This window comes from Lissotriton helveticus, chromosome 1_1 (assembly GCF_964261635.1).
Source record: "Lissotriton helveticus chromosome 1_1, aLisHel1.1, whole genome shotgun sequence".
Classification (NCBI taxonomy): domain Eukaryota; kingdom Metazoa; phylum Chordata; class Amphibia; order Caudata; family Salamandridae; genus Lissotriton; species Lissotriton helveticus.
Window position 1 is genome coordinate 350831486 of NC_136057.1, and position 16531 is coordinate 350848016.

General features: G+C 46.5%; 1 protein-coding gene across 1 annotated transcript in view; it reads right to left on the reverse strand.

Annotated features, from left to right (window-relative positions):
• DUSP16 (dual specificity phosphatase 16) overlaps window positions 1–16180 on the reverse strand; it is a 359160-nt gene extending 342980 nt beyond the window's left edge. Inside the window, exon 1 of the mRNA XM_078673542.1 lies at window positions 15818–16180. The gene's annotated coding sequence lies outside the window, so the exon portion shown is untranslated. The remainder of the gene's footprint in view (window positions 1–15817) is intronic.
• Between the last annotated feature and the right edge of the window lie 351 nt (window positions 16181–16531).

The window sequence follows — 16531 nt, forward strand, 5'->3', positions numbered from 1 at the left end:
TACAACTGCCTGCTAGTTGTCGGGCGGGCCCAGTTATAGTCCTCCTGCTCTTTGATCTCCGGACCCTCGCAGGCGGAGGTCTCCGGCCCTGGGGCTGGTCGTTGGCGAGGTCCGGCGGGTGGCTCTTTGATCCCTTTGAAGGCAGGGTCCGGGGATTCCCAGACACCCAGCGGGTCTGGAGCCAGCCCTCGGGGAGGCCAGAGGGGCGATCGAAACTGGCCCCCAGGGGAGGGCCAAAGGTGTGACAGAAACCAGCCCCTCAGGGGAGGCCGGAGGTGCCATCGAAACTCCCTGGCTTATCTCACTCGGGAGCCCTTTACCCCCCAGCCGGGACTGGCGCGCCTTTGGAGTCTGGGTTTCACTGGGGCCGGGGTCACGCTAGGCCCAGGGAGACAGGGATGTCGGGAAGGGAAGATGGCGTCCGGGCCTTGTGGGGCATGCAAGGTTAGGCGCTCGGAGCCGGGAGTGGAGCGGGGAAGGCAGGCCGGGTCGAGGTTCCAGGGGGATCTAGGCTTCGCTGGGGTAGGGCGACCAGGCTCGGGGCGCAGGCTACACTAACGGGGAGGCTGCGCAGGGAACTCGGGGTACAGACCTATGCTCACAGGGTGTGGAGGGACAGAGGCGAACCACGCCACGAGGCCGGGTCCAACAGGGCCGACTGGTGCTCCAGGAGGAAATCACTTGATGAGGTCCAGGCGGCCATTGCAAAAGTTAAATCAGGGAACACTCTAGGGCTCAGTGGCCTCCCGACTGAATTATTTAAGCAATATACGGTGCTGCTGGGACTATATCTGCTGGAGCTTTTCAGAGAGGCCCGAGACAAGAGTGAACTCCCACCTGACTTACATTGTGCTACCATTGCCGTGATACATAAGAAGGGTAAACCGGAGACTAGCTGCGGCTCCAATGCCCCATTTCCTCTTTGAACATCAATAAGAAGGTGCTGGCAAACGATCCTTGCCACCAGGCTTCTAATGGTGATAGTCCTGCTCATACACAGAGACCCGTCTGGCTTCATGCCTGGCAGATCCACCAGACTCAACCGACGTTGTTTGCATAACTGAATGTCAGAAGTGCATCACAGGTAGGACCCTACGTCTTGCTCGAATTAGATTCTGAAAAGGTGTATTACGCAATCCACTGGCCCTTCCTTCATCAGACACTGAGAAAGTTTGGATTTGGCCCCAAGTACAGGCAAGGGATTAAGTTACTTCATCAGGCCCCTAGCACAGCAGTGAGGGTGAACGGTACTCTCTCATCAACATTCCTGATTGGCCGTGCACCCGACGGGGTGCCCCCAGCCTCCCTTGCTTTTTACCCTCACTATCGTCTCGATAGTGGGGCCAGAAAGCCTTAAGGCCTCTATGATCCATGCATGTCCTAGTATCAGGGGATTCAAGGTCTCAGACACTGACCAGGAGGAGGAAAAACCTCGCTCTACTCAGAAAATATAGTTCCATATCTCACCAAACCAGTGACAATGATTTCAGCTATCCTCCAGACATTTGAGACATATGGAGTTCACTCTGTCTACCATATCAACTGGATCACATCAGCGCTTTGGCCCATTCCAACAGACTATCCTCCTTCGAATGCTCTAAGTGGAGACCAACGGTTTCCAAAACTTGGGCATTTAAGTAACTCCCCACAGGCCATGGAGTGTCGGAGACCCCTCTGAGAGAGTCCCCCGCGTAAAGGGAGCCTCCCGCAACAGATATAGGGAAGTGATACCACTTCCCCTGGGATCACAGCTTACTGGACTTTGGACGTTGCTTTGACTCGTCTACCGGTTTGTGTCCCGGTCACCCTTTCCCTCCTCTTCCCTTGCGTTGTCCTTCACCCTCCCATCCTCTTTCCCGCCTTCATTACCTATCTGCTTCCCCAGCTCCTTCCCCCTCCCTTGAATATTTCCCCTTGCTTGCTTTTCCCCTTTTGTATTGGTGCTTATTGTTTATCTTGACCTTACAAGTAACTATGTTGCCATGCTCTAATAACTGTGTAACCTTTGTAACGATGTAACCTCTAACTACGATCGGATGCTCATGTAAAGCGCTCTGATACCTCCGGGTCTAGCCAGCACTATACAAAACCTTTAAAATAAAATAAATGTGTCCGTCCAGGAACTTTGGAAGGATAATATTGAAATTTCAAGAAGACGCGAACACTGGCATGTGTTGCCCCCGATGTAACTGGGGAGGGGGGCCATTTTTAAAATAACTACACTCCCCAAACTGTTATATACACTGCAAAACACATATTATCCAATCCCAGATGCTATGTTTGCCAAGCTAGGGCGAGACCTGAGAACTTTACTATGGAGCGGGGGCACCCCAGAATAGCGCTCAAGACTCTTCAGCGTAACCCATACCATGGAGAGATAGCTCTCCCAGACGTTAGGGCCTACTACTTTGCGGCACACATGGTGGTAAATGATTGGTCGTTTGCACCGCAGGGACACTCCACTTACAGACTGAAAGCTGACAAGTCATTTTTGCATTACATGTCCAGATGCGAATGCTCTACTCCTGAGGCGGAAAGCCGGGAGAGTGTAATTTTTAAAACTGTTTGTTTGTGTGCAATTTTCTTTTAACTCACTTACCCCCAGTCAACTCGGCTGATAAGCGGGCTTACCGCTGTCAGTGGAAGGCTTAAAACGCTGTTTCCAGCGCCACGATCAAAGCTCTGGCCACGCCCCCTTTGGAGGCCACGCCCACCGCCCATCCACTAACTTCCCCATAAAAAATGTGCTTCCTCAGGAAGCGCAGCGGGCGCGCCGTTTGCGCGCCTAAGGAAAGCCCGTCTGCGCCCCTCCGCGGCCAGACGGGCCCAGGGCCCAGAGATGCCGCCCCTTCCATCACTTACTCCTCTGCTTCGCTCAGAAGCCTCCAGTGTCCCCCTTGTGCCCTTCCATCCACAACTTGGGTTCGTCTGGTGTCTCTTGGCATCTCGGCCGACTTGCCTTCTCCTAGACTCATCCGGGCATCCGTGTCTGTCCCCACCCCGCCCGAGACCTGCATTCGTATATTTTATCTTAATACACGGTCTCTTCCTCAACACCATGCCGATATTTTTCTCTTGTTGACAGCTGAGAATCCTGATATCCTACTGCTTACTGAGACCTGGCTGTCTGATCTTTCCCTTCCTGACATCCTGGCTGCTCTACCCCCTAACTACTACATGCTGAACGCCAATCGGCCTATCGGCCGCCGTGGCGGTGGGGTGGCGGCAGTCATACGCAAAGATTTGTCTTTCATCACGTCCTCCTCACTATGTCTCCCTGATGCCGAGAATCTCGTCATCAGCCTGGCAACTGAAGCTGGCGCTCTGACCCTTATCGTCCTATACCGTCCCCCTACCCCTATGCCCCTGTTCCCCGCCGCTCTGTGCGAGCAGCTCTCTGCCTTGATGACTTCTTCAGCCCGCATTGCTATGTTCGGAGATTTCAACTATTGCTTTAATCACGCTGACGCTGGCCCTCACGCCATCGAATTGTTCGAGGCGCTCCTTAGCCTCAATCTGACTCAGCACGTCACCTCCCCTACTCACATCGGGGGTCATATCCTAGACCACATCTGGACACAGGGGGTGTCGCTTTCTTGCCCGATTATCTCCCCTTGTGTCTGGTCCGATCATTCATTGATCGAGTCTTCCATCCTTGTAAAGGGTCTGGTTAGGCCTCCTTCTCTGGAAGGAGGAACCGCTCGGAAATGGAAGGCCCTTGATTCATCTGCCTTCCTTTCCTCCCTTGCTGAGACCCAGCCTCCAACTATTGACATCCCTGATGTCAACATCATGGACGCTAATATCTCCCATTGGCTCACGACGGCTAGCGACCTATTTGCACCCTTGTCCTGCTTCCCTCGAACACGCCTCAGTAACTCCCATAAATGGTACAACTCTGCCCTGAAACAACAACATCTTGAGCTGCGCCAACTGGAGCGTAGATGGAGGCGTAATTATCTTAGCTCCGACAGGGAGGCGTACGTGTCCGCACGGAAAGCTTATAAAAAAGCCATCATCACTACCAAGTCTGCTTTCATCTCCGAGAGAATTTTAACAGCTCCCAACAAATCCAAAGAGATTTTCAAGGTCCTTGGCGAATTAACATCGGACGCCAGGACACTCCCGAATTTGCCTCCCTCTGCAGAGTCATGCAATGCTTTAAACTCCTTTTTTATTGACAAGATCGCCACAATTAAAAATTCTATTCCCCATTCCCTCTCTCTAGCCACAGCAGTACCCCCCCCCCCCGTCAATACCTCTACCCTGTCCCGGTTTCCTACACTTGACCCGGATTCCCTTGCCAAGCTGTCCACCCGTGTGAAATCTGGTTCCCCCAAGGACTGCTGCCCCCCCCTCTGTGCTCCGCGACATCTGTCACACCCTTCCACAATGCATCCTTCCCTTACTTAATTTTTCCCTCAATTCTGGCATAGTCCCCAGGTCATTTAAGGAGGCCGTACTGGTGCCCCTGTTAAAGAAACCCGGCGCGGACCCAGCGGTCCTCGCTAACTATCGGCCCATCTCCCTCTTGCCCTTCCTGTCTAAAATCTTAGAGGCACATGTCACTACTTGCCTCTCGCAATTCACTGAGGAGTCCAACTTCCTGGCAATCAACCAGGCCGGTTTTAGACCAGCCCATTCTACAGAGGCTGTGATTCTTGCCGTGTTGGACAACCTCAGAAGCAACGCCGACAGAAGACTACCCCAGGCATTAGTCCTACTTGACTTATCGGCGGCATTCGACACGGTGGACCATAACATCTTACTCCACCGTGTCGAGTCCGCCGGAGTCTGTGGGCCTGCTTTGTCCTGGGTTAAATCTTTTTTAGAGGAGAGATCTCAGGCAGTCAGTTTGGGTCCTTTCAGCGCCACCAGCGTTTTGTCATCTTGCGGGGTCCCTCAGGGATCTTCCTTGTCCCCCCTTCTTTTTAACTTGTACCTTCAACCCCTCCTCCACTCCTTAGGTAGGTGGGACGTCACCGTGTTTAATTACGCGGATGATTTGCAAATTATCTTCCCCCTCACCTCCCCTGACGCTGTCACCAACTTTCAGACGGCCATGACACACATCCAGCACTGGATGAACCAAAATCAATTAAAGCTCAACCCTCGCAAGACTGAGCTTCTCCTTCCTGGGAGATGTGCCCCTTATTGGGGCCCCCAGTACTGGCCCATTGAGCTTGGTACACCTCCCTCTCCTGCTGGCTGCGTAAAGAGCCTCGGGGTCATTATTGACTCTGGGCTCACTCTCAAGGCCCAGGTGAGTGCAGTAACATCCTCCTGTATGTTCCAGCTATACAGGATACGGAAAGTTGCCCACCTCCTGACTCCCGAAGCCTTGCTACAAGTCTTAATAGCCTTGGTGATGTCCCGTCTGGACTTCTCCAATTCGATATATCACGGCCTTCCCAAATCCCAGCTGTCCAGGCTACAGATTGTTCAGAACCAGGCTGCCAGACTTGCATTCAAAATCCCCAGATGGCAGTCGGCCCAACCTTTATTACATCAACTCCACTGGCTACCAGTCAGTGAAAGAATAGCTTTTAAGGTCCACTGCCTGGTCTTCAAGGCTCTCACTGGTCCCTCCCCTGCCTTCCTGAAGTCCCTGATTACTCCTTACTGTCCTTCTCGCACCCTGAGGTCCACCCACCTCCAGCTCCTAGTCGTTCCCCGTTTCAAACTTACTAGATCTGGTGGTCGCAGTTTCTCTCACCTGGCACCTAAGCTGTGGAACTCTCTCCCGCTTTCACTCAAGACTTCTTGTTCCCTCCTTTCTTTTAGGAAATCCTTAAAAACATTGCTCTTCTCCCATCGCCACTAAATTCCTTCTGTCCAATTTCAGCATTCTATCAGCGCCAGGAAACTCATGGTGACAGCGCGCTAAATAAATGTCTCTTAACATTAACATTAACATTAACAGAAGGAAAGGCATTCGACCGTTGCGGCTAGCGACGTGGATGGCATTGGATGCCTGGAAGAAGGCCACTAAATACATAGGTTGGGCAGTAAAGATAACCAAAGGCAAGGGAATAGAGCGTGAATGTGGGAACTGGGTAAACACAAGGGCTTTGGGGCATGGGAACCTGATGGGGATCTCCCAGATATGGGATCTCCTGTAAGATGTTAACTTGATGCCCTCTTCGTCCCTTCAGAAGGAGTACCCAATGAACCCAAAAGAATACTTAAAATATGTACAACTGAGTCATGCGTGGCAAGCGGAGGGATTGGGAGACATGATATACCCGAATACACCCCACAGGAGGGTAGATTATCAGTGGAAGAGCTTGGATCAAAGGTGATCTCCCTCCCTTACAAAGACAATCAATAACAATATGCCAGATACAATGAGTAAGCTGAGAGAAAGGTGGGTGGGAAGGATGGAGGATGTGGACTGGGAGGCGCCCTAATGCAACCAAGTCCAGGTTGCGCCCGATACAGCTCAAGATACTGCACCAAGTCTACTATGATTGTGACCGCCTACATCACATGGAGAGGGGGGTGTCCCCAGAATGTGTGCGATGTAGTGGAGCAAGGGTACATTTATACACCTGATATGGTCCTGCCCAGTTGTTCAAGAATATTGGGCACAGGTGGTGAGGGAACTCAGTCACTTATTGAGATCAAATATCCCTCTCGAGCCCAAGAATATTCTACTCGGTGGCCCAGGTGATGTGGACACCCCCAGGCTAAACTCGTTTTTTTAGGTCGAGCGACCTAACTCAATGCGCATGCGCATTGAGCGGGAGCGAGATATAAAGGGGCTTAAACAGAGGTTTAACTAGCTGGCGATTTGGTGCTGTGCCCGGGCGCTTTTAGGTCAATGCGCAAGAGCATTGACCTAAAATGCGTGTGCACAGTATCAAATCGTCAGCCATCTGTTGCCCAGCTTGGTGCCGCTCCACCCCCTGTGGCATCAAAGGCTTTCACGGCCGGCCGGCCGGCCGTGCTTTCAGTTTGCCGCTCCACCCCCTGCGGCATCAAAGGCTTTCACGGCCGGCCGGCCGTGCTTTCAGTTTCAGGAGCGCTGCATTGTTTTCATGGCCGGCCTCCGGCCGTGACTCGCATTTCTCCTTCCTTCCAGCGCTGCCTTGTCTCACTCAGTCGCAATCCGTGCCTCACAGATGTATCTACCTTTCCAGACTTGCACCTCGTTTCCTTTATTTCCAGGCTTCAAACACCGAAGACGTTGCATTTCCAATCAGAATTTGTGCGCGTTTGTCTATTTTTGAAGTGTTTTTTATAGTATGCTTCTTTTCAGTGTGAACACTTTTATCACATTTTAAAATAAACAACGACATGCCATTATTAACCTAGGATCGGTAATTGGCGCTTCATACTCCAGATAAGTCTGCAAAGCGCTCTGATTCGCAGCGGAATCCTGGCTGCCCTTTCCCGAGTACGGGATGCAGGGTTTTGGTTGTTTGACAAAGTGCATGAGGCCTGGAGACTTGCTCTAAACTAAACACGCTGCAGCAATGAAAACACTAAACACAGATTAAAAACAAGCTAAACTATCAAGCAGCGAGTCTAAGAGTTAATAACAGCATAAATTACATTATTTACTTCGTAGCATTAACATTTAGCACAGAAATGATGTTCAGCAGGATAATGACGGTACAGAGCACGATAACATGGTTATCGTTAGAGGGGTTACATGTTAGAGGGGTTGGCCTAACGGCTAAGGCGCTCGACCTCGGACCTGGGGATCTGGGTTCGAGTCTCGGTAACGACGCCCAAAACCCCCTGTGATTCTGGGCAAATCACTTAATCTCCCCGTGCCTAAAAAAAAAAAATGAAAGCCTGTCCTCATGTAAAGCGCTCTGATAACTGATTCGGTTCTAGTTCGCGCTATATAAAACTCTGCAAAAAAAAACAAAAAAAAAAAAACAAAGTGAGTGACTACAGTAAGGCGCAAAGTTCCAAATGTGTGACTATTGCAAAACGTTCTTTTATTTTGAGAATAGCATTGGTACCTTTTAAAAAACAAGCATTGGCATAGCCAATAGGTCTCGCCTTTGGGACCTTGTGTTTAGTTTTTAACAGTGATGTTGCAGCAAGGATATTGCGCTGCATAATTAAATACTTATAAAGGTCCCAAAGGCGAGACCTATTGGCTGTGCCAATGCTTGTGTTACCTGGGCTGGTGCAATAAGGAGTGACGCTGGGGAGTACCAGAAGTCCTGACCGTAGGCAATTGGGAGAAGGGGATTGACCTATACATGGCAACTGAAAAAGTCACTTACAGGAGAAGGGGGTGCCCATGCAAATTTTTCAATGTTTGGGGGAGCTTGCTACAATACTATGACCTACACTTCCGTACAGATCGTGTATCCTTCAATGTAATCTCAATTCAAGTATGAACCGTAATGGCATTTCATTCACTAATGCACTTCGTCCTTCTTGATGCTATTCCTTGCTGCTATGTGCGTCACCCGTGTAAACGGATGTTTGTGTACTTCTGCCTCCTTGATGTTCTACAATTGTTTCAGATGCGAGTTTCCACCCTATTTTGCGGTTTATGATGACCTAAAAAACTAAATAAATATTTAAACAAATATGAAAAAGGGGATTTCCACTGATTCAAAGAGAAATATATATACTGTAAGACCTCATCAAATATTATATTGTAGTGCGAGATAGGAAAAACACACAAGTGTGGTGTCCATCTTCATGCTAAGGTAACAACTTGCTCCAATGCAAACTCATTAAGCCAGACTTTACTGTTCTTTTTTTGCTTAAGACCATGATGTTCGTTTTGCATATACTGATTTTGAGTTTGCTTGCTTTGGAATAATCACGCAGAGGCTCCACAGAATGCTTTAAACCAGGAAGTGTGGAACTTAATAAAGTAGTGCTGTCTGCAAAATAAAAATCCAGGTCTGCCATAAATAGATTTAATAAAATTGGGGCATCCATGCGATCATAATTTACTCGCGGGTAGCAGAAACCCTCTTGGTGGTGCCATGGACCCATACTTAATGTACAACTAACCAAATAGATTGGTACAGTCTCAAGATTCCAGATAATAGATCAGAGGGGATTACCTGAGGAATGTAGCTTTTCCCATGGGTTAAGTCGATTAATAGGTAGAAAGTAGTCTTTCAATCAGCAAAGCAGCAGAATAAAGGTGGCACTTTGTCAGTGGGTGTCAAAATTGTGAAACCTTGAACCGCCATACAACTATGCAAAGTAGAACAAGATTTCCTTAAAGTGGTTATACAAGTTGAAGCCAAAACCCAATATCCTATGCGCGGACTGAGCGCTTGGGCAAGAACCTTACCAGATAGGCTGAGCATGGCCGATAAGCAATTATTTCATAGGCACATACCCTAACTCTTTTCTCAAATTAAAGAACCAGTGCCTAACATTCATGTCGTGCCTTGCAGCAGAGACCTCAAACACAGGTTTCAGTACCCTGATCCACTGTAGCGGGTTTCCCTTCAGCAGAACACTGAAAGGTCAACAGCCAGAAATTCCTTACCTTTCCAATAAATTGTAGTATAGAGATTCTTTGCATATTGTAACCTTTTGGACCCCTCTTGAGGCGAAATAGCCGAGAGGTAGCTAGACTGCACATTTACTGTGATTGATTGCTGAATACGAGCATTTTTAAAACGGCGTGTTTTAATTCACTTTCCCACTTGCACTAGCTTAACCTTTGCACTAAACATAGCGTGAACCTGCATTTAGTCGCTGACAGCCGATTTTCGGGCTGATTACCGATCTCACCTGCAAGCTCTTAAAAATACGGCGGACATCTTGGGTAGGGGCGTGAGCCTAACAGCGCTCTAGCCACCACTATTTAAGGAAACGTATACTCTCCGCGATAGCGGACGCGATTCGTGGACGCGCCTACATCAGCGCCGGAGTCACGCCTGAGTCAGCCCGTCCGCGCCTCGGACGCGCCCAGCGGCCATGACACCCACCTCCCAACCAATTTTATCGGTATGTGTTAGTAGCCAGACAATTAGCGATACCATTGCTTCCCCTTATATAAAATATAGTGCAAAACAGCTTTTTGCCTTAAGAACGCCTAGACAACCAGACTGCTGTCTTTTCGACTTAAATAGACACCATAACATCTGCTATGGCTGCTCACTAACTACGTATGCCACTAAAATTAAAAGGCTTGAGACCCTAACCAATGCTACAGGTGCTACATCTAACTCTAAAGTATTCACCTTCTTCAGTCTGAACTGTCGCTCTCTGCCAAGACATAAAATAGAAATTTTTAAATTTTCTATTGGATGAAGCCCCTGATGCACTATTCATCACTGAAACTTGGCTTCATGCAAGCTCCGGACCACACGTGGCTATGGCCCTCCCGGACTCATATGCGATTATACGCCTTGACAGAATTAATAAAACTGGAGGTGGCATAGCTGTTATTTTTAAAAAAGTATATACCTGTGAGTTTATAAACCTCCCATGTCCAGGATGTGAAGGCGCCACCTTTAAAATCATACTCTCACCCAATTTTACCTTTTCCGGCGCGCTTATCTACCGTCCACCTGGTGCTGCTTCAAATTGGCTAAATAATATTTTGGAACTTCTAGGCCCGTTTATTATGAATACTACCAATTTTACAGTCATCGGTGATTTAAATCTTCATTTGGATAACGAGCACTGCTCTAAGGCCACGGAACTTATTGATGACCTCCTATCCCTCAATTTAAGTCTTAAGAATTCTGGCCCAACCCACACTGCAGGTCACTTACTGGACCCAATCTTTTCTAATATTCAGAATTTAAACACCTTCCCAGCCTTACCTATTCCTTGGTCCGACCATTTTCCCATCAAATTTTCCTTTCAAACGCCAACTTCCAATATCTCCCCTATGGCGCTGCCCACCATGGTGAGAAAATGGAAAAAACTAGATATTAATATTCTTAATACCCTGCTAGAAGATACGATACCATACACTACTTCAGGAGTTCAAAATTTATCCATCTCTATTCAATCATGGCTCTTAACAGCCATTGACTCCTGTCTTCCTCAGACTAAGCTAAAAGGCATTAACCAACGTCCACCTGCTCCGTGGTTTAATGACGCTTTAAAGCATGAAAAAACCAAATGTAAGAATGCTGAGCGTCAATGGAGAAAATCCTACTCCGTTGAAGCTAAGAATGAATACAAAAATCAATTAAACCAATACCAAAAGCTGTGCAGTAGAGCAAAAACCAACTTTGTCTGCTCAAAAATTACTGCTGCTTTAAATCAAGCTAAAACACTGTTCAAAACAGTTAAAGAGTTAGCTGGCTCTAATACCTCACCAACCCCACCTGACAAATAAAACCCAATGTAATCAACTTGCCGCATTTTTTGTCGACAAAGTTGATAACATTTATCAGACCATCCAACTCAATCAGGACAATCATGAGGAAAATCATTATGATTGTAGTGATGCTAATAGATCAGATAGTGAAGAGACCAATTCTGCCACCCTTTCGGATAAAATCACTACCCCTTCTCTGAGTGTTTGGCCTACACTCAACGTTGACACTGTCACCGAACTTCTAAGCACGATTAAATCAGGTTCGCCAAAAGACCCGCTACAATGTTCCATTTTAAAACTACTTAGCAGAAAAGCCTTATCCACTGTCACAGACCTTCTAAATAAATCCTTGCAAGAAGAATGTGTTCCACCGGAGTGGAAACATGCCATGATCCATCCCCTCCTAAAAAAAGCTAATGCTGACCCGAAGGTACCCGCAAACTTTCGACCAATTTCTCTCTTACCTATATTTGCAAAAATTCTAGAGAAACATGTCCACCGCTGTCTCTCAAATTATATAACAACACATGACTTGTTACCTCCCCATCAATCTGGCTTCCGAGCAGGTTTTTCAACAGAAACCACTCTCTTAGGCGTAACCGAAAATATTCGTCAAATGATAGACAAGGGTGAAACAGTGGCACTGGTGCTTTTAGACCTCAGTGCCGCATTTGACACTGTTTCACATGCGGTACTAATAAAAACCCTTCGCTCAATGGGCATTTGTGGCCCTGCTTTAAATTGGATCACATCCCTACTTGAAAATAGAACTTTCCAAATGTTTTCAAACTCTACATACTCAGATACCTATACCTTTAAACATGGCGTTCCCCAGGGTTCAATTCTAAGCCCACTACTTTTTAATTTATACATGAGCCCTCTTGCTAAAATAGCTAAGGATACTGGACTGATAATGTTCTCCTATGCTGATGACTCTCAGCTTCTCTTTTCCCTTCCGCCAACTGACAATAATGATCCCTCTATTTTGAGAACTGGGCTTACAAAAATTGCTGGATGGATGAAAAATAATTTCTTAAAATTAAACGGTGAAAAAACCGAACTCATAATCCTAGGAAAAAATAAAGAACTCTGGGGACCCCAACACTGGCCCCCAGAAATGGGCTCTCCTCCTATTCCAACTAACCAGGCCCGTAACCTTGGCTTTGTGGTAGATGACACTCTTAGCATGCACCAGCAGGCCATCAAAACATCAGCCACCTGCTTTGTCATCTTGAAGTGGCTAAAGAAAATCTGCTGGATGCTACCAGATCACACCAAAAGAACTGTCATTAACGCCCTCATAACATCCAGATTGGATTATGCCAATATACTGTACTTGGGAGCCAACAAAGCCACAGTCCGCAATCTACAAACCGTGCAGAATGTTGCTGCAAGATTGTTAGGTAAAATTCCTATCCATGCACCTACTACCAAACTCATACGAGAATTGCACTGGTTGAAAATTGAGAGCAGAATTAAATTCAAATCACTATGCTTTATGCATAAAATCTCAGCAAATAAAGCCCCTAAATACCTGCTAAATCTGGTACAACACTACCGTCCTTCCAGGACGCTGAGATCCGCAACAGCGAACAAATTTGCTGTGCCTAAAATAAGACTATCACGCATGGGAGGCAGATCCTTTGCCTACCTTGGCCCTTCCCTGTGGAACTCTATGCCACAGGCTTTGCGCTCAGAGGTTAATTATATCAGTTTCAGAAAAGCCATTAAAACCTGGCTGTTCAACATCTAAGTCAGCTGTCCAAATTCCCTTCTCTGAATCACAAAGCGCCGGGAAACCCTTTGTTGGGTAGCTGTTTGCGCTATACAAACTAAACAAATAAATAAATAATAAAATAATAATTTTGGTGCATCAGGATTCAAGTGCTACCACTGGTCTGATCTTATCAAAGGGTTGAAATGGGCCCCTAATATCTGGGTTTCAGAGTTATACTGTCCACATTCATAGCTCTCCTAGGTCTCTTGATCGTTGTCTTATAAAGTTTTGCCATAAGCCTTAACATTTGTTGGTTGTGTTCACTGTACAATCCTTTGTCAAAAAAATGAACGCCACCTAACTTGATATTTAGAAAATGTGTCATTGATGTAAAACCGCACAGGGATAGCCCCACATGGCTGTTCAGCATTCTATAATGATAAAATATGTAGGAATCAAGCAAGGACCCCCCTTATCCATTCATCTTTCTTACTCTAAACTGTTGATTGGGCATTTCGAAAGCCTCATCATAGCCGACACTTAAGGGAGTTATCTCTATATGGCCAGTCATTTTGACACTATAAAATCCTGTGATGAAGCTGAAAGTATCTGGCTATTCTTGCGGAAGTTAGTCTGCATTGCTCTCAATCTGTACTAACATATCAGTTAAACTCCCTCAAACAGCAAACAGATGTTAAAGATTATGATATTTCCAGAACTTCACATTTTCACATTGTTCTGGTGCGTTTTAATATAGTAGCAATAGACTGTTCGACCTTTATCACCAAATTAGCCCAACGATGGCAGTGCACCGACAAGGTCACTGCTCGCTCGAACCATAGGATTACCGAGAACAGACACACAATGAACCCCAGTAATGATATTGACTCGGTTAAATACGTATCCTGTAGTGAAAGTATTTGAAATTCGTCGGACCATTTTTCCACATACTTAATATTTAGGCATTGCTAGATTCATAAGAACATTTTGAATGATGGCAGTGCATCTGGGATTCAAAACACCTTATCCCTACCTAAAGTACACTCAAATGTAACTTCTGTGTTATATTAAAGAGGTACCATCACAAGAAAAATGACTGACCTACAATAATATAAATCGGGCCGAGTCATGATTTTTTCATAAAGGAAAACACTGTTTCTCGAAATACCTTCGCCACAGAATGCATTTTTCAGGGTTTAATAAATTAAGCAGACTTTGGTCACACATAATCTTTTATTGGGCTTTTTCTTACACACTGGCTGGACTTTTGAGAGATACAAGTGTAGCCCAATGCAAAGAGTAGAGACTGGCTCATTTGCAGAAAGTGTTGAGATATTTGAGTCCAGTGTTATCTTTTCTCTAAAGAAGCTGTATTAGTCGCGCTCCCCTTCAAATTATGTGTAGAGCACTGTACTTAAGTAAAGTTGTAACGAGTCACATTGAGATTTATTTAAAGAAATAATTTGTGCTCGACATTCAGAACCAAAACGGTTGCGGTGTTATTTCAGGAGTGTTACCAATCACATATGCATCATATTTGGAAGCCATGAAGAAGGAATCAGTGTGGACAAGTAATGCTTATACAGTTTGTATGCGGGAAGACACAATCCTTTCCGAAATGGAGAAGCAAAACAACTGAAGAACTTGTTTCAACTAACAACGGTCACGTAACTGGACAGTTGTAGGAACTTATGGTATAAACAACGAAATATAAACGTGTCTATTTATGATCTACGAGGCTCTCCTTCCAACTATTCCCCACCTCAGATCCATGAAGAAGGATAGTAATTTTCGATCTGCTCTTAACTGTTCCCCCTGTGAGGGTAATATAGATGGTTTGCTTTAGCAAAAGTTGGAAAAGAAATTAAAAATAGTGGAAAGGTCTCCAAAGTCCACAGAGCGTGCCGGAACTCAGAACGCCAAAAAAGAAATCTAGAATGAGAGTAATCGATGGCAAACGTGCGCACATAACTCACGCTCCCTTAGTAATTTGACATAGTAGACAAATAGCCACTAAGAGGCACGTTTTTAATTCCTTTGCTATTTGCGGGTACGTCGAAGCATTTCCTAAGTCAGTCAAAGTAATTATGCCAAGTTCTATCAAATTCAGAGCCAAAGCCAACATATTCATTGTATCCGTCAGGAAAGAAAACCTTTAAGTACACAGCAAGTGAAACACACATCATGTCCCTATGTTAGGTTAGAGGGCGCCCCCAATCGATCCAATGTTGCCTCGCAAGTAACCCTACACACGAAGAGCCTGTACGGAGCACTAGTGTCAGGTCTGATAATGTCCAGCGAACGCTATCTATATCATAACCAGCAATGGGGGGTCACTTCTAGAGACACTCGCCCCCGATTGATACAACAGAATGCCTCAAGTTGCCCATCTCTATAGCTCCCACATTGGCATGGTATACCTAAGGGGCAGTAACTGATGCAGTCATGTCAAACTTATAGGACAAGGACATGGGATATTTAAAATAAAACATCGGGAGAATGAAAACTCCCCATTGACTTCAATTGTAGAAAATACAATTTCAGGCGGGAGACAGCTAAATAAAGCCATTTTTGGCTTGAAAAATGGGTAGTCTCCCGCCTGAATCGGGTCTATTGGCATGTCTGCTGATGTGTACAGCAGGCTGGGGCGGGGAGAGCTGAGGGACCGGGCCCGCCGCTGTGTTAATGCTCGTGCGAGACCGCGGCTCCCCGGTGCCGGTCAGTGTTTACGGGAACAACCGAGTAAACAGGGTTCTGTTTGAAGGCAAGGGCGCCCCTAGCCCACACCACAGTCCGTCAGCTGACGGGCTCCCAACTCTTACCTGTCTCTTTCAGTGAGCGGCACCCGCGCCTGAGACAGCTGGAGACCCATGCGAAATATGGACCGCTGCTGGTGAGGCTTCCGCCCGGCCTGTACCCTGCGTCAAGAGCGCGTCGCTTCCTGTGGCCCCTCCAGCGCCCCGTCCAGGGTACTGCGATCCTGAGAGAAAGAAGCCTTCTGTGTACGAAAGCCACCCGGGCTGTATAGTACGTCACTTTTTTTGTTGCGTTATTTTTTTGTTGCTCTTCTTGTGGGGTTATACCGCACACCATACGTTACCTTTAAGGTGTAACTGCGCATACCGCGCCGACAGATAGGCGTTCAGTTAGTGTAATCTACTTCTCCTTCTGCTCGACGCCCACAATTACTTCTAAGGATACCATATGACTTAGCTTCATTTGGTATTTTTTCTTTAACAACCAAGTGTGCTCTGGGAATTGAAGTCTTGGTGTCGTTCAAATGCGCCAATTGGAATAAAATACCTGATGTTGTGCATAGTATAATTTGCATTGACAAAACATGTTTATTTATAGTTTATTTTAAGTGATATTCAGATATTTTTGCTAAACAGTTTTATTGGTAGTCCCCTGCATTTATTTTATTTTATTTAATGCGATTTTATATAGCGCGAACATAACCCGAAGGTGTCAGAGCGCTTTACAAATGAACCAGTTGCGTTACATAAGGACTTTGGATTACATGAGTTACATAAGAG